This window comes from Salvelinus namaycush, chromosome 19 (assembly GCF_016432855.1).
Source record: "Salvelinus namaycush isolate Seneca chromosome 19, SaNama_1.0, whole genome shotgun sequence".
Taxonomy (NCBI): Eukaryota; Metazoa; Chordata; class Actinopteri; order Salmoniformes; family Salmonidae; genus Salvelinus; species Salvelinus namaycush.
This window is the reverse complement of record NC_052325.1, coordinates 41,698,543-41,717,702: the sequence shown is the minus strand read 5'-3', so window position 1 is coordinate 41,717,702 and position 19,160 is coordinate 41,698,543. Positions and strand designations below refer to the sequence as shown.

Sequence of the window (19,160 nt, the reverse complement as noted above, 5' to 3'; positions counted from 1 at the left end):
TATGACTATGATAAAAATGTAGTTTGCTCTTCAAATTTACAGAGCAAACACCCACTAACGATCCATTAAGGATTCCACAAACTGATCACACAAAGTTAAGTGTTCCTTTTTTATCTACGTTGATAAGAGAAGATAAAAGACAGAAGCAGTTAAAATTGAGGTCGAATATCTGTTGAAAGCTTGACAGCAGCCTTTTAGGGAAACATTGAATTCCTTTGTTTATGGGCCTCATCTCTTTACAGTACAAGCCAAAGTGACACAATTATATTATTTTGACTTGACACCATGAACCTTGTGGAGCATTAGAATGAAAGATGAGGAAATCACATGACAAACAAAATCAGCAGATGAGACAGTGGGGTTGACAGTAAAATAACAATGGTGCCAAATCCAGTATGTTTCTGTAACAAGCCTGTTTTTATTTCAATATCAGCACACGTAGGGTTTCACAATTCCAGTAATTTTCTTAAAATGCCAAGTCTTTTCAGAAATTCTGGTTGGAAGATTCCCGGAACAGGAAGGAATAAGTAGGAAATCCAGAATATCCTCCAACAGAGATTTCTGAAAAACCTGGGAATTCCAGAATTTTGCAACCCTAAGCACAAACTTTACAATGAGTGGTGTGATGACTAAATTAGGGTTGAACATTAGACAACACACAAACTAATTTACAGACCACAGGGTGTGCTCTGATCTCAAATAGTTACACACAAACCAAACCTGTACACTGTCATATGGCTCTGCAGCTGGCTGTTGTGCACCATACACAACAGTCATTAACACTGGTTTTGGTGTTGTTTGTATCCCATATTTCCCCTTTAAGCCACTGTTAACCAAACTGGGATGTTTACTAAAACACAGGCATGTACAGTACAGTACACACCCTGTAAATGGTTATGCTGTCCCCTAAATCAGGTAGGCCCATTCCCCTATATAATGTGGGAGTGCCCTGCAGTTAAATGCTTCTGGGGCAAAGTTTCAAAATTAACTTTGAATTGCATGAATGTAAACATTAAATGCTTAGCTCTTTGAATCGCTCAATCAATCAGGCAACAGCACTGGCAGGCAGCACTGGATAGGGACATGTTGGCTGGTTTGGGAAGGGACGTTGGAGGTGGAGGCCCACTTTTTTTGTTTTCCTGTTTATACTGAATTCATCATCACTTAAAGTATATCTTACAGTTAAAATTTTTTTTTTGTTGAGTGGCAGCCTACAGGTATATGTTTTATAAACTTAGAATTTGAAATGAATAATGTACCTGTAACCCCCCCCCCCCAAGAAATAATAATAATCGTCCCCAAAAAAATCTACTCTATGATCCTTCAAGAAATGGGTACATATAGAATATGTAGCCTAGTATGTAGGAAGAAAAATATGTCATCAAATGATTTAAAGCCCTACTGTGTAGTTGTGGCTAAGCCAATGGTGTACGAAGAGGACAATAGTGTGCAACCCGCCCTCTTTGACTGACGTGCTATTAGTGTGCGTTGGTTTAATCTGTGGAAGGCGAGCACAGAGCAGCAGAGGAGGTAAGCTGCACCCCATCATTGATTTAGCCTGCTTTATTGACATACTTAAGCCTCCACCGCTGCACTCGATTTACAGAGGAAGAGGAATTAAAGAAAGAAAAAACACACTTACAGAGATAGTCCTGAGTTCTGCTCTAAAACTTGTGATAACGCCGGGGTATTGGCAAATTATGTCCACAGAGAGCAGGGGAAGTTTTTCCATCATCTCAGCCTGGAAATGTTTGTTGACAGAGCCTCCACTGATTCATTTCTCAGCTTTAGCCTCTCTGTCTCGTCTCTCCAATAGCCTGTGTGATTGATGGAGCATTTTCCCCTTGTTACATCTTGCACCAAATTTAGCAAAGGTAACAGGACTGACTATCAATTCCAAGGAGGAACATGGCATCGTCTCTGAAAAACCAAACATCCTGTACCATAGTATTTTCAAATCACACTAACAGTTTATTCTAAAATAATCCCTCACATGTATCTACAACAATATACACCTTTACGATAAATCGTGTTGTGGACCAGTGTTCTTGGTAAACTTTTAATGAATGTAATAGATAGCTACATTCACAACAAAGGTTAGAAACAATTATTTATTTTTAAAAAATTATACGCCAACACTGGTACGAACAGCTGGATAGTTACATGCTATCCACATTAAAATGCAGCCCAAGTCCGTAGCAGTAACTTTGCTTTGGAAAGATGCCCAACTACTCTAATTTGCATAAATCTCTCTTGTTCTAGTGGCTAGCACCCAACTTAATTGAGCTTAATGTCAGTCCATTAACAGTCTTTTGGCAGTATTTTCTCCTCAAATTGCCTTGTTTCTCCCCTGGTCTCTCCATTTTAAATACATTAAGAGGCTCACCACTTGCTACATGTAACTCCTGAGCCCTTGTGTGGTATACCCTAAAACATCCTCTTTATGGCAGTCATCTGACAGTTCCCGGGTGTTTTCCTTTTAAATAACCCACAAGAATCACTTGAGCGCTTCTCCAGAGGACATCCATTTCTTAGCATGTGGCCGTGTGTCAGCGGCCGGGGCTCTTCGTGTATGGATGAGGAGGAAGATTATCATTAATTTCAGATGGTGGTGGAACACGCTGCATGGCAGATTGGCAGTTGAGTCCCATTAAGGGCGGCTCATGCAGGTTTACAGGTGAGAGAACGTTCCCTGGTTTAATGGCTTCATTACAGCCCTCTGGCAGAGTGCTAGGGATCACACAATAGCATAGATTGATGGAATATCTACATGAGCTGCCTAATCTTGTCTCTTGGTTGGTTCCTCATGTTAAGTTGCAAGTAGGGTTGGAAAACTCTGGTAACTTTCCCCAAATGCCCAGGTTTTCTAGAAATCCCCCACGGAAGATTCCCAGAATCAGGAGGGAATTAAGCAGGAAATTCTGAATCCTCTGACCAGGATTTCTGGATAACCTGAGAATTTTGGGAAAGTTACCAGACTTTTGCAAACCTATTTGGAGACATGTCTTGGTTGGTTGCTCTTGTAAGTTGCAAGGCAGGAATGATTGAGTAGGGACATCTATGAAGGAGTCTCACCACCTCCTGAATTGCACATACAGTAGCTAGGTGCCAGAGTAATGCAGGAACTAAGGGGAGAGGTTTTACCTCACTGCTAGATGGTAGTTTAGTCATTTAATTCTCAAATATCTTGCAATCGAAGTATGCCATTAGAGTCTATCAGAGGCAACATGAAACAAATTAGATTTGTCATGGGTCAATGCATTTAAGATCCTAACATACTGACGAGAAGAAAGTGCTCTAATTGAGGGAACAGAGGTGGTGCCCCAAATGCCCCCCTATTCCCTATAGAGTGCACTACTTTTGAACTGGGCCCATAACGCTCTGGTCAAAAGTAGTGCATTAGCTACATAGGGAATAATGTGCCAAATGGGACGCTGACAGACACTCCACTCCAGATGTTTAAAGACAACGACAACGTGGTTTGGGTAAACGGAGTAGACATTTAAGTGTAACGTCTGAACAGTGTGGATAAGAATGTGAGGCACGCAAGGTTCTGCACCATTTGCTCCTGTCTCACGGGCAAGCCACTCAACTCGGCGTATAGGGCACCACTTTGGCACACAATCAGACACATTACATTTATTGTATATCAATTCCTAACTTCATTAAACAACTGACTGGAAGCATCACTTTACTGGTGGCCTATCCCTCTAGCATACAGCACAGTAAGCAAGACGTGTCATCAAGGACTTGTTTGCATGGCAAATAGAGCGGATTACGGCAAAAAATCTGAGCGGATAACGAAAGGATTTTATCTCATCCCTTTCATTGGAGATATGTAGTAAATTATATAGTTAACGGACACACGCAACAGGGGTGAAATTATCCTTAAACTATTGAGTCTCTAATCACTGTTGAATGTATGACTCGGTACACTAAGAACCATCAGTATTTGCACACCTTCGGTTATATTTTATTTTAAGAAATATAGAGAACACGTGCTGAAAGGAATGTGAACGCCAAAGTGGATACCAAGAAATGTCAAAAAAAGCAAGGTAGTTCTGCATAAAGAGTACTTTGTCTTCGCTACAAAAATGAAGCATCCCTATGCTGATAGATCAATCACTCTATCACCATATTCAGGGACTTTTATTCTGTTTCTCATCTTCACTCAACCCAAAAAATAGGAATAAAGAAAAACATGGGCGCTATACTCCCTAGAAAATACACACATTGTTCATCTCCAGAAACTAGGAAGCTGTAGCCCTCCTTCCTATCCTCATGTTGGATTATAGCAGGCTAATGAAGCAGCACATGTGCACTCCACAGAGTCTCTGTCCCAAATGGCACCCTATTCCCTATATAGTGCACTACTTTTGATCACGGCCCATACAAAAAGGAGTGCCCTATGAAGGCAACAGGGTGGTATTTTGGACTGACCAGACAGCTCAGACAGAAGGGGGGAAATCTACCTTGACAGTGTTGACAGTGTGCCAACATCAAGCAGCCTACACGGACACATAAATGAGCCATTTTGGAAATGTGATTAGATACCAGTAATATAACGGAGATCAATTAATTTCTATCACCAGTGGCACACTGTTCTCTAAGCAGTCTTTGTCAGTAATGGAAATGAGTCCTCGCTTGCTTGTAAAGCTTTGTTAAATGTCTTGGAGGACTGAAACAACCGATTGGGCACAGAAACGATGCCCCCATAATTTCCTCTATAAATCAAATGATTAAATCTTCTCATTTTTTAAACACCCAAAGGCTTCTATAGATGTAGCATTGCGAAACATTAGATACGTTGTTCATTTGTATGTACTGCTGTAGTCATGTCATATTTTCAGATCTGCATTCAGATTAGTTTACTGGATTGTTCATCATACATGTGTCTAAACTACACTAACCATTTGTGACAGTTGACTTATGTGCCCTTTCTTGTAGAGGTGGTGAACGCAAACGGACCCCTAGATACAATCTTTTGCTCTTTTTTTCCACTTGGATGGTCAGCATCATAGCAGCGATGAAAAGAGTGGAGCAGATTAACGTTACTACTACAGCAGTGCTGATTGAATGTTATCATAGGTCACAAGGGTCCCTCACTAGACTTATATAATCCACGTTTATCAATGTACCAGGCTATTTCCTTTTGGGTCGATTTGCTCTCTGTTCTTATTTGTGATTTGGTTTGATAATAGCTAATAGAGCCTGGAGGAAAGAGGAGAAATCTGCCCTGTGCAGAGTATGCAGCTAAAAGCCCTGCCCGAGGCATTTGTCTATCTGTCGACAGCTTTTCTGCTGCTGTTTCGATTTTCTATTTTAATGAAGGCACCTCTCATTAACATAGACCTTCACTTCTCCAGCTCTCAATATTCCACCTCCCTTGCTCTCTGTCCTCCAGACTCCTCCCTCGCTCTATCGCCCCAAACTACTCCTGCCACCGGCGTACCCGGGTGCCACTTTTGCCTGGCAAACTTTTTATTTGCTATTAATCCGATGTGAGACACCTCTGGGAAAGTCTGGGGAAACAATATCTATTGAGGCAAAGCCAAATGCTGAAGATTGATAATTCTATATTGGAAGAACAGCAACTACTACATTGCCATGTAAATCATCAGTGCACAATATATGGTGTTCAAGGGTTTAGTACAGGCCTTTCTCTGGTCATCAGCCAATGGGCATTTTAGAGTCTAGACCTTGATTGAACACATTCATTCTACATGTATGGATTATGGTAATTTGGGCAAATTTCCTCACCCAGCATTATTACACATTTATTACAAATGTTATTAAATATGTTATACATAGAATACGTATAGATCCCCTTAGCACCATGATGTGATCTCTAAAGAGACATGCAACCCTAACTTTATTCACAAGGTGCTGCAGTAAGTGCAACATACAGTGCCTTCGGGAAGAATTCACACCCCTCAACTTTACACATTTTGATGTTACAAAGTGGGATTAAAATTGATTTAATTCATTGTTTTTGTCAACAATCTACACACAATACTCTATCTTTTCAAAGAGGAAGAAAAATTATTCAATATATCTAATATATCTTTATTAGATAAGTGGGTGGGGTTATATCCTGCCTGTTTGGCCCTGTCCGGAGGTATCATCGGATGGGGCCACAGTGTCTCCTGACCCCTCCTGTCTCAGCTTCCAGTATTTATGCTGCAGTAGTTTATGTGTCGGGGGGCTAGGGTCATATCTGGAGTACTTCTCCTGTCTTATCCGGTGTCCTGTGTGAATTTAAGTATGCTCTCTCTAATTCTTTCTTTCTCTCTCGGAGGACCTGAGCCCTAGGACCATGCCTCAGGACTACCTGGCATGATGACTCCTTGCTGTCCCCAGTCCACCTGGCCATGCTACTGCTCCAGTTTCAACTGTTCTGCCTGCGGCTATGGAACTCTGACCTGTTCACCCGACGTGCTACCTGTCCCAGACCTGCTGTTTTCAACTCTCTAGAGACAGCAGGAGCGGTAGAGATCCTCTTAATGATCGGCTATGAAAATCCAACTGACATTTACTCCTGAGGTGCTGACTTGTTGCACCCTCGACAACTACTGTGATTAGTATTATTTGACCATGCTGATCATTTATGAACATTTGAACATCTTGGCCATGTTCTGTTATAATCTCCACCCGGCACAGCCAGAAGAGGACTGGCCACCCCTCATAGCCTGGTTCCTCTCTAGGTTTCTTCCTAGGTTTTGGCCTTTATAGGGAGTTTTTCCTAGCCACCATGCTTCTACACCTGCATTGCTTGCTGTTTGGGGTTTTAGGCTGGGTTTCTGTACAGCACTTTGAGATATCAGCTGATGTAAAAAGGGCTATATAAATACATTTGATTTGATTTGATTTGATTCAACCCCCAGAGTGAATACATGTTAGAATTACCTTTGGCAGCGACTACAGCTGAGGCTATTTTTGGGTAAGTATCTAAGAGCTTTGCAAATCTGGATTGAACAATATTTGCACATTATTCTTTTAAAAATTCTTCAAGCTCTGTCAAGTTAGTTGTTGATCATTGCTAGACAGCCATTTTCAAGTCTTGCCATAGATTTTCAAGCCAATTTAAGTCCAAACTGTAACTCGGCCAATCAAGAACATTCAATGTTGTCTTGTTAAGCAACAACAGTGTATATTTGGCCTTGTGTTTTAGGTTATTGTCCTGCTGAGATGTGAATTTGTCTTCCAGTGTCTGTTGGAAAGCATACAAAGTGTTCATCTAGGATTCCTGTGCTTAGCTCTATTCTGTTTATTTTTATCCTAAATAACTCCCTAGTCCTTGCCAATAACATGATGCAGCCACCACGCATGCCTGAAATATGAAGAGAGGTACTCTGTGATGTGTTGTGTTGGATTTGCCCCAAACCTAACGCTTTGTATTCAAGACAAAAAAGTAATTTCTTTGCCACAATTTTTGCAGTATTACTTTAATGCCTTATTATATACAGGATGCATGATTTGGAATATTTTTATTCTGTACAGGCTTTCTTCTTTTCACTCTGTCAGTTAAGTTAGTGTTGTGGAGTAACTACAATGTTGTGAGCATCCTCAGTTCTATCACAGCCATTACACTCTAAAGTAGACCTTGGCCCAATCCCAAAAAGACCTCTAGACCCTACGCCCTCTGCACTTGTGGAGATATGAGAATATTTGATTGGTACAAGCAATGGTGAAACTTCAACCTAGCCTATCAGATGACAAGGTGGAGCTATTACCATATTGATTACAACGGTGAAATCCTCTCAGATTATAGGGCGACGGGTGTAGGGATCCATTTGGGATTGGGTCCCTGTTTTAGCATGGCCAGCGCCATTAATGACTTTCACCATTCTGAAGTAGACAGCTGGGTGGGACTTCCTCTGGGTTAAGCCATTACGCAAAAGATGCAAAGATGGGCCCTCTATCCAACTCTATGCTCAACACATCAAAGAGTGGTGGAGTAGCCGTCCAATCCAGAAAGATCCAGATATATGCTCAGCTACTGGCAGCATGACTGGGTGCCATCCTCACAGATGTTTGACATGCAGACTTTGGAGCTGCCAAATTGGGACCAGGAGACACCAGGATCTTCCCCAAGAGGCCTACAGTATGAAGCTCCCAAAACATCAAGGGTAAATCTGTGGTCAGGCAACACCCCAAGGAGCCTAACATTCTGCTAACAAGGTTACTACTTTCAACTGTTCAAGTCAGACTGTTCTGAGAGGATTAGTATGGTAAATATGTGAACTCTCTTTATATTTTGTTGCAGCGGCAACCGCATACTGGTATGAATGTTGCCACATGTGAGTAGACTACTACTGTCAGTTGAGGGACTCGCCTAGTATACAGTACGCAGGTCTACACATATTGGAAGGGCTCATGCAGTTACAGCGCTAACTGTCAACCAAATCAAATCAAATTGTATTTGTCACATGCGCTGAACACAACAGGTGTAGTAGACCTTACAGTGAAATGCTGACTTACAAGCCCTTAACCAAAAATGCAGTTTTAAGAAAAATAAGTGTTAAGTAAAAAATAGATAAGCATAAAATAAAAAATAAAATAAAAAATAATTAAAGAGCAGCAGTAAAATAACAGTAGCGAGGCTATATACAGTGGTACTGGTACAGAGTCAATGTGCGGGTGCACAGGTTAGTCAAGGTAATTGAGGTAATATGTACACGTAGGTAGAGTTAAAGTGACTATGCATAGATAATGAACAGAGAGCAGAGAGTAGCAAATAGTTTGGGTAGCCATTTAATTAGCTGTTCAGGAGTCTTATAGTTAGAAGCTGTTAAGAAGTCTCTTGGGCCTAGACTTGACGCTGAAGTACCAGTTGCCGTGCGGTAGCAGAGAGAACAGTATATGACTAGGGTCTTTGACAATTTTTAGGGCCTTCCTATGACACTGCCTGCTATAGAGGTAGGAATCTTGGCCCCAGTGATGTACAGGGCCATACGCACTACCCTCTGTAGTGCCTTGCGGTCAGAGGCTGAGCAGTTGCCATACCAGGCAGTGATGCAACCAGTCAGGATGCTCTCGATGGTGCAGCTGTATAACATTTTGAGGATCTGAGGACCTATGTCAAATCTTTTCAGACTCCTGAGGGGGAATAGGCTTTGTCGTGCCCTCTCCACGACTGTCTTGGTGTGTTTGGACCATGTTAGTTTGTTGGTGATGTGGACACCAAGGAACTTGAAGCTCTCAACCTGCTCCACTACAGCCCCGTCGATGAAAATGGGTGTGTGCTTGGTCCTCCTTTTCCTGTAGTCCACAATCATCTCCTTTGTCTTGATAACGTTGAGAGATAGGTTGTTAGCACCACACAGCCAGGTCCCTGACCTCCTCCCTATAGGCTGTCTCATCGTTGTCTGTGATCAGGCCTACCGCTGTTGTGTTGACGGCAAACTTAATGATGGTGTTGAAGTGGTGCCTGGCCATGCAGTCATGACTGAACAGGGAGTACAGGAGGGGACTGAGCACGCACCCCTGAAGGGCCCCCGTGTTGAGGATCAGTGTGGCAGACGTGTTGTTACCCTTGCCACCTGGGGGCGTCCCGTCAGGAAGTCCAGGATCCAGTTGCAGAGGGAGGTGTTTGGTCCCAGGGTCCTTAGCTTAGTGATGAGCTTTGAGGGCACAATGGCATTGAACGCTGAGCTGTAGTCAATGAATAGCATTCTCACATAGGTGTTCCTTTTGTCCAGGTGGGAAAGGGCAGTGTGGAGTGCAATATAGATTATATCATCTGTGGATATTTTGGGGCGGTATGCAAATTGGAGTGGGTCTAAGGTTTCTGGGATAATGGTGTTGATGTGAGCCATGACCAGCCTTTCAAAGCACTTCATGGCTACAGACTTGAGTGCTACGGGTCGGTAGTCATTTAGGCAGGTTACCTTAGTGTTCTTGGGCACAGGGACTATGGTGGTCTGCTTGAAACATGTTGGTATTACAGACTCAGTCAGAGACAGGTTGAAAATGTCAGTGAAGACACTTGCCATTTGGTCAGCGCATGCTCGGAGTACACGTCCTGGTAATCCGTCTGGCCCTGCGGCCTTGTGAATGTTGACCTGTTTAAAGGTCTTACTCACATCGGCTATGAAGAGCATGATCACACAGTTGTACAGAACAGCTGATGCTCTCATGCATGCTTCAGTGTTCATTGCATCGAAGCAAGCATAGAAGTAATTTAGCTTGTCTGGTACGCTCGTGTCACTGGGCAGCTCACGGCTGTCCTTCCCTTTGTAGTCTGTAATAGTTTGCAAGCCCTACCACATCCGATGAGCGTCGAAGCCGGTGTTGTACGATTCAATCTTAGTCCTGTATTTACTCTTTGTCTGTTTGATGGTTCGTCGGAAGGCATAGCGGGATTTCTTATTAGCTTTCGGGTTAGAGTACCGCTCCTTGAAAGCGTCAGCTCCACCATTTAGCTCAGTGTGGATGTTGCCTGTAATCCATGTCTTCTGGTTGGGGTATGAACATACAGTCACTGTGGCGACGACGTCATCGATGCAACTTATTGATTATGCCATTGACTGATGTGGTGCACTCTTCAAAGCCATTGGAAGAATCCCGGAACATATTACAGTCTGTGCTAGCAAAAGTGTCCTGTACCTTAGCATCTGCGTCATCTGACCACTTCTTTATTGATTGAGTGATGGTGCGTCCTGCTTTCGTGTTTGCTGGTAAGCAGGAATCAGGAGGATAGAATTATGGTCACATTTGCCAAATGGAGGGCGAGGGAGAGCTTTGTACGCGTCTTTGTTTGTGGAGTTACGTTTTTTTCCCCCCTCTGGTTGCACATTTAACATGCTGGTAGAAATTAAGTCAAATGGATTTAAGTTTCCCTGCATTAAAGTCCCGGGCCCCTAGGAGTGCCGCCTCTGGATGAGCGTTTTCCTGTTTGCTTATGGCTGTATACAGCTCATTGAGTGCGATCTTAGTGCCAGCATCGGTTTGTGGTGGTAAATACACAGCTACGAAGTATATACAGTGGGGGGGAAGAAGTATTTGCTACACTGCCGATTTTGCAGGTTTTCCTACTTACAAAGCATGTAGAGGTCTGTAATTTTTTATCATAGGTACACTTCAACTGTGAGAGATGGAATCTAAAACAAAAATCCAGAAAATCACATTGTATGATTTTTAAGTAATTAATTAGCATTTTATTGCATGACATAAGTATTTGATCACCTACCAACCAGTAAGAATTCCGGCTCTCACAGACCTGTTAGTTTTTCGTTAACCTGTCTGGCACCGGGGTTCCGCTAGCGGAAAATATTTTTGAGAAATATTTAACTTTCACACATTAACAAGTCCAATACAGCAAATGAAAGATACACATCTTGTGAATCCAGTCAACATGTCCGATTTTTAAAATGTTTTACAGCGAAAACACCACATATATTTATGTTAGCTCACCACCAAATACAAAAAAGGACAGACATTTTTCACAGCACAGGTAGCATGCACAAAGCCAACCTGACTAACCAAGAACCAACCAAACTAACCAAGAAACAACTTCATCAGATGACAGTCTTATAACATGTTATACAAAAAATCTATGTTTTGTTCGAAAAATTTGCATATTTGAGGTATAAATCAGTTTTACATTGCAGCTACCATCACAGCTACCGTCAGAAATAGCACCAAAGCAGCCAGAGTAATTACAGACACCAACGTCAAATACCTAAATACTCATCATAAAACATTTCTGAAAAATCGATGGTGTACAGCAAATTAAAGACAAACATCTTGTGAATCCAGACAATATTTCCGATTTTTTAAGTGTTTTACAGCGAAAACACAATATAGCATTATATTAGCTTACTACAATAGCCTACCACACTACCGCATTCATTCATCAAGGCACGTTAGCAATAGCAATAGGCACGTTAGCGATAGCGAATAAACCAGCAAAAGATATTAATTTTCACTAACCTTCATAAACCTTCATCAGATGACAGTCCTATAACATCAGGTTATACATACACTTATGTTTTGTTCGAAAATGTGCATATTTAGAGCTGAAATCAGTGGTTATACATTGTGCTAACGTAGCATCTTTTTCCCAGAATGTGCGGATATTTTTATGACACTCAACTATTCTGACCAAATAACTATTCATAAACATTACTAGAAAATACATGTTGTATAGGAAATGATAGATACACTAGTTCTTAATGCAATCACCGTGTTAGAATTCTAAAAATAACTTCATTACGACATCCAGCTTAGTTATAGCGAGAGCGTGCCCAAAATCTGGGCGCAAACTACTATTTCACATGTTCGACAGATATATGAAATAGCATCATAAAATGGGTCCTACTTTTGATGATCTTCCATCAGAATGTTGTACAAGGGGTGTTTTGTCCAGAACAATCGTTGTTTGGTTTTAGAATGTCCTCTTCTCCAGTCAATTAGCACGGAAAGCTAGCAAAGTAGCGCGAAGCTCTCCTTCCTGAACAAAGGCACACAACGCAACACGCCTAACGTCCCGACCTTACAGACCTTTACATGCTTTGTAAGTAGGAAAACCTGCAAAATCGGCAGTGTATCAAATACTTGTTCTCCCCACTGTAGATGAAAACTCTCTTGGTAAATAATGTGAGCAATACCTAGAGATTTCCTTACTATTAGATTTTGTGGACCAGCTGTTTACAAATATACACAGACCGCCACCCCTTGTTTTACAGAAGGCGGCTGTTCTATTTTGCCGATGCAGCGTGAACCCCACCAGCTGTATGTTACTCATGTCGTCGTTCAGCCACGACTTGGTGAAACATAAGATATTACAGTTTTTAATATCCCGTTGGTAGGATATTCGTGATAATTTTTTGTCTATTTAGTTGTCCAATGATTGTACGTTGGCTAATAGTACTGATGGTAGGGGCAGATTACCCAATCACCGTCGGATCCATACAAGGCACCCGAACTACGTCCCCGATATCTCCGTCTCTTTTTCATACGAATCATGGGGATTTGGGCCTTGTCGGGTGTCTGAAGTTAATCCTTTGCGTCCGACTCGTTAAAGAAAAACCTTTGTCCAGTACGAGGTGAGTATTCGCTGTCTTAATATCGAGAAGCTCTTTTCGGTCATAAGAGAAGGTGGTGTGGAGCAATGACACATTTGACACACAACCAAACCTCTCGGAGCTAGCACTGATGTCATTCTGCTCTTGGGGAAGTGGAGATGGAGGTCAAACTGATCATTGCCATTGCCTGGGTCAAGTGAGGGGGGATTACTTATGAGTAAAAAGGAGGATGATCAAAATGAAGTAAATTTAAAGTTGAATTTGACTAGTACACACATAAGCAGTGAGGCATGGCATACAAGCAGCCATTCTTTTTTGTTTTTTTCTCCTTATCGTTGGGTAGTTCCCTTAAGATAAATGGCTATGCAATTTTCTGTCAAATCCATTGTAAACTGAATATTAGGGTAGAACATTTTCGATGAGCAGTGGAGTTGCTAGCGAATCCCATATAGGGCATAAAACAAAATAGTCTTAGCAGAATGAACATTCAAAACAAAAATGTTCCATAAGGGTGCCTGTATTGTCATCGACAAATCCATTTGTAAGCTGTTAGCCTCTGACTTTGTCCACGTCCCGTGGATTCAGACTGCTAAAGTTACATAAATACCTTAGGAAATGGGAGTACACAAAATTCCTGCAATATCGACAGAGAGGCGGGTCAAAGTCTGTGTCCCAAATGGCACCCTATTTCCTATACAGTAAACTACTTTTGACTACAGCCATAGTCAAAAAAGGGCACTATATAGGGAATGGGGGGGAATTTGGGATGCAGGAAAATCTTGACTCACCTGGTCTCGCTGCGACAGCCGTTTGTGTGGCATGTGGAGAGATGATCTCACACATACTTTACATATCTGCAATTTCATCACCACAGTTGAATGCAGGAATCTATGTGATAATCAGATGTGGATTTTATGGATTTAATAGATTCGAGGGACATGAATGGGGAAATGTCATCCATCATTTGGCACTTTATTTTGATAACGAACCATTTGATTACTTCTTCAGTAAACCACAAGGTCATGGAGAGAGAGACAGAGAGAGAGATGCTAGAGAATGGAACAGAATTAATCGGGGAACACAGGCTCAACATAGCATCAATTCCTCTCCCTGGAGCCTTGAGGGTTCATATCGCATTTTTAGCATGTGTGACTGACTACAAGTGAATGACAGCTACTGTAACAGAGATGAGCAGGCCTCTTGATATGAAAGAGACCTCACACTGTTCACCCTCTCCCTCCCCCTCCCTTGACAATAATCATATTGCTACTCACGATAGACTGAAAAGCAAAGTCAAAATAATATTCGTTGCTGACACTATGACTAATTTGGGTCCTCTCAGCCACCTAGAAAATGGCCAAAACACATTCCTTTAGTCTGAGGAAATTTGCAATCCCCATTTCCAGTGGCCTTACTCTTCCATAAAATGTTGTTCAAGATCATCTTAAAGATTGAATGAATACGCCCGAAGACAGACACACTACTTAGTGTTGGGCCTACAGCCTGTACAGCGCTGCTCTCTTACCTACTCTCAATGTAAATGAAGCATCTACAACAGATCAGGATTGGACCCATTGCGTCCATCTATGTGTGTGTGTATAGGGATAGAGAAATCAATGTCAGTGGATTCCCATGACGCCTCCATGCCTGCCAGCAAGGCTTCATACAGGGATGGAAAGTCATCAGCTGAAACTCACCCAAGGGGAAAAGCAGACGTTTGATATTGATGTTTGAAGGGTGTCGGGTGTCAAGAAAGACCCTTGTAAAAGCAATGGTAACAGATTACTCAAGCAACCATCTCCTCCCTCTGCTCAGTGAAACACTTTGGCTTTCTCCATTGGTCTTGTTTGAAGGGTCATTTTTAAATACAGCAAGGGATGAACAAACAAGCGGAAGAGCGGTGAATGACCATCCATCAAACCCACACTTCTTTGTCTGGTTGTCTATCCATCTATCTTGTGCGTGATCCCCCCCCCCCCCCCCCAAAAAAAACACCGATATAATTGAAGGAGAAAATAGTCACATCAAAAGGCTTAAGAAATGGAAATCCACAACTTCAAAATGCAGATGCAAGGACTGATTTGCAAAAAAGAGATTCGCTACAGAACAACCGATTTGATGCATTTAAAGGCACGTGTTTGAATGACTTATTTCCTCCATTAAATTACCATAAGTGCTGTGTAATGGCTGATTAACAGGTGTTTGGTTTAATAAATTATTATTACTAGAGGGTTAGAGGGTTAAAGGGTTAATTAAAGCAGATATTCATTATTTAGAGGTCAAAATGCTTAATAAATCAATGAATCAACATTAAGGACAAGACAAACCAACACGAACGCCGGCCATGCGTAGTAGATCACCTGCTGGGTGTCGACGAATATGTAGAATAGTCAGTAAATTAACAGAAAATGAGGGCCAATGTTCTGTGGTCAGAGGCGATAGGACGGCCACCAGCTGCACACGGATGTCATACCTCAGCCAACACACTATAAAGATCAAGAGGATATGACGAAACTTGATTATACACTATGGAATTATTCCGCACACACGTTCATCCCACTATGTATTATTCTGGTATTATTCTGAACTTTTTTCCACTTCTTGCTATAAAATTACCCACAAGCTTATCGTCTAACTTATGCTCCAAACATTTAAACTCGGCATCAAAAGGAAGAGGTACCTGTGAAATGAGGTGACGAAATCCCACATCGATGTGCCAGGGAGCAAAATATTCAATTTGCTGGCAAACCTTTGTGATGAAAGATAGAGTAAGGACAATGTGCAAAAGTGACTGGGAAAAAATGTATTTGTCTGAACCTTTATGTGATTTCTTTTTTACTGTACCATCTTTGTCGCCTTATTATCGGAAGATATTACAATGCACAAATCTCTTATTGCACATCCCATCAAAATGGGGGGTGACTAGTCCCCAAAGTGGTGACCCTAATAGTCTGAACATGCCTTAGGAGTTATTACAAAGAGCATAAACAGATAAATACATCCAAACTCCCAGTTTAATTAAAGACAAGTCCCCTGTTTAGTCATTCGAAGTCTCCTTTATTAGAAAATGTAAAAAGTCTCATCCCCAGAGTCTCAGAGTCACAGGGAAACTGTGCACAATATGCTTTTAATTTCCCAGGAGACCACAGCACGGTAACTATTTAACGACGGGAGGTGCGGCTCCACTGAACGAAACAAAAAAGTGCCATCAAGTGTGTTCAGTTCATGAAATATTTGACTGATTTTGCTGACACTCATTTGCCCTTTAATCATCATTCAACTCCAACCTGGACCTAATTTCATTCATCAACTAACTCTGATATAGTGTACAGTAGGGGGTCACTGGGTTTGGCACCGTAGGCCTTTACCTCGAACATCAAATGGACAAACCTTATCTGTAACCAGAGACATTTGTCTAAAAAATACATAATTGGCCATTTCTCCAGAAATAATCCATTAATTGCTCTTCTTGCGGGGCAAGAAAAAAGTTCTATTGAAGTTTAGCACGTAGTAAAATTACTGGAGGGGTGAGGCATAGAAGATCAGTAGTCTACCAGTGGGGCCAGGGACCAACTGCACCAAGGAAGTAGTTTTGATTCTGTTTGGCATGTGTGGCATCTGTACTTTGTTTCATGGAGACCGACAGAGACAGACAGGGAGACCGAGAGACAGGGAGACCGAGAAACAGGGAGACCGAGAAACAGGGAGACCGAGAGACAAAGAGAGAGAGAGAGAGTGAGAGACAGAGAGAGACAGACACAGACAGGCCTTGAACTCCTGAGAATGCCATGGCTGGCCAGCCTGGGACACGTTGTCAGCACATTGTCAGGCCTCATGATTTCCACTCCCCTACGGGGCCATGGAAAGGACACACAGAACCACGGTCGGCTGAGGTCACCAGGACAGGTGGGACTCCATTTGAAGTCAAATAACCTTGACAATTAATGTCATGCATTTCATCATTCAAAGAGCTTGAAAGTGTCAAACCAGCTGACGAGGAAAAGACAGACTGTCTTTCAAAATGTAGTGTCATGGATGAGACTGAATTTTATCTTTGCACACGAAATTAAGTGGGAAATTCAATTGGATTTTGTAGGCTAACTCACAGGGCCTATTAGAGATCTGTGAAATTGGTCGGAATGTTTACCAACAAGACACCTTTTAATATCAGATCGTATTTATAAAGAAACAATTTGAGATCTACCTTCGTGAAACTGAAATAACAGAGGCAAGCAATCTCAGGGAGGAAGACTTTACACTTTGGAGTGGATTTATACCCTGTTTTTTCCTATAGGTCACAGTCAGGTGGGGGCAAATCTACCCCAGACTTCCAAGAAGCCTCCTGTTTGAAGCAGCTGTTTGTATGAGAGATGTGCAAGTCCTTGACCACCCTCTTTGCCTTTCATTTCAATGTTGGCAAAAACTGTCTTCCTAATCTGTCTGTAATATAATGCATGTACAGTGGGGTCCGAAATGATTGACACCCTTATTAAAGATTAGCAATAAGGACTGTGTAAAATACATAATGCACAGTACGCTCAGTTTTTTTTGTTGCATTTGCAGTTTGTTTTGGTTGTGTATCAGATTATTTTGTGCCCAATGGAAATGAATGGTATATAATGTATTGTGTAATTTTGCAGTCACGTTTATTGTAAATAAGAATAGAGTGTTTCTAAACACTTCTACATGAATGTGGATTCTACAATGATTATGGATAATCCTGAATGACTCTTGAATAATGATGAAAACTTTAAACTACTTTAATACACATCACTGATTTTCTCCCAATACTTTTGGACCTTAAAATGGGGGGACAATGTTCAAAAGATGCTGTAATTTCTAAACGGTTCACCCGATATCGATGAAAATACCCTAAAATTAAAGCTGACAGTCTGTCACTTTAACCTCATAGTCCTTGTATAATTTCATTAAATGTGCTGGAGTACAGAGCCAAAACAACAAAAAATGTGTCACTGACCCAATACTTATGGAGCTCACTGTATATCATGAATATATAAGTCAAAAATTTGATGTAGCAACTAAGGATTGTAAGCTTTAAGGATTTTCACACACTAACTTAAAATCTGTTGAGTGGTCTTCAGGATAGAATTGGTATTCCTGTCAACGATAGGGGGGATTAGGGGTAAGATTTAAAAGCTTCTTCCTCCAACTTTTGCCAGGAAACGTGGAAAAAGAAACAAAGGAGGAATGAGTTTACATTTTGAGTGCAGACACCCCGATGCATGGCGTAAAGAAAATCAAAAACGGGTGAAAAAAAAGTGGCAGGTGACAAGCCATCAGTTATCCTTTACCACGGACATTTTTCATCGTCAGTCGTGAAAATATAAAACTGCACTCAATAGAGAAGAAGCTCATTCTCCTGTATCAGGATTCACAACAATCTACAGACAAAAATAACTTTAGTCCCCAGTCCCCATCACACCTGGCTAATATCAAGGTTCTGCATGCAGGTTATGAACTGGAATGAATTTACAATGCCCAGTCAATTTGGACAATTGCAGAGTGCAAGCTATAGGGAGGTAAGTGTAGGAGTGTGGCTTTATTTAGAAATCATAACTTTCCATGACATTATAATTGTATTACGATAACAGTTCAAATGTGTTCCCACTTTCCACCAAGTAGTAAATTGTTTTATATTAACGTATGCTGAGACCTTCTCTCTGGTCTTTAACGGAATGATAATATAGTAATAATGACAGAATATGTGTGGTATAATCCACTACTGTGTTTGCCTGAGTGATCATTTTAGCTCAACTTACTCCAAATTAAAGCTGATTTTGTTTCAAGACGTCCCTGCCTGCTCCCTCTTCACATCAATCTCCAGCTCAAACGCTGGTGTTTGTTACTATTTTTAGGACCAAGCAAACCGGGTAAAATAAGAAACATGGTTGATGTTAAATTATTCCCCAATCCTTGAACTGTATAGCAAGGCATGGAGTTATGACTCAACTCACAACTAAGAGAGGATCAGATTGGCACAGTGGAAAGTGTTGGCGTGTAATTGAATTGAAAAGCACAAAGCCGTTGTAGATCACACAAAATTCCTCAAGCCCTCCAATTCAAAACCAAGTCACGACCCTGGTCGCCATAAGTGCCATCCAAGTCAAATCC

At 41.5% G+C, this 19,160-nt stretch overlaps 1 protein-coding gene across 1 annotated transcript in view; it reads right to left on the bottom strand.

Moving 5' to 3' along the window:
- LOC120063850 (acid-sensing ion channel 4-A-like) overlaps positions 1-19,160 on the bottom strand; it is a 140,970-nt gene that overhangs the window by 8,862 nt on the left and 112,948 nt on the right. The window lies entirely within an intron of this gene.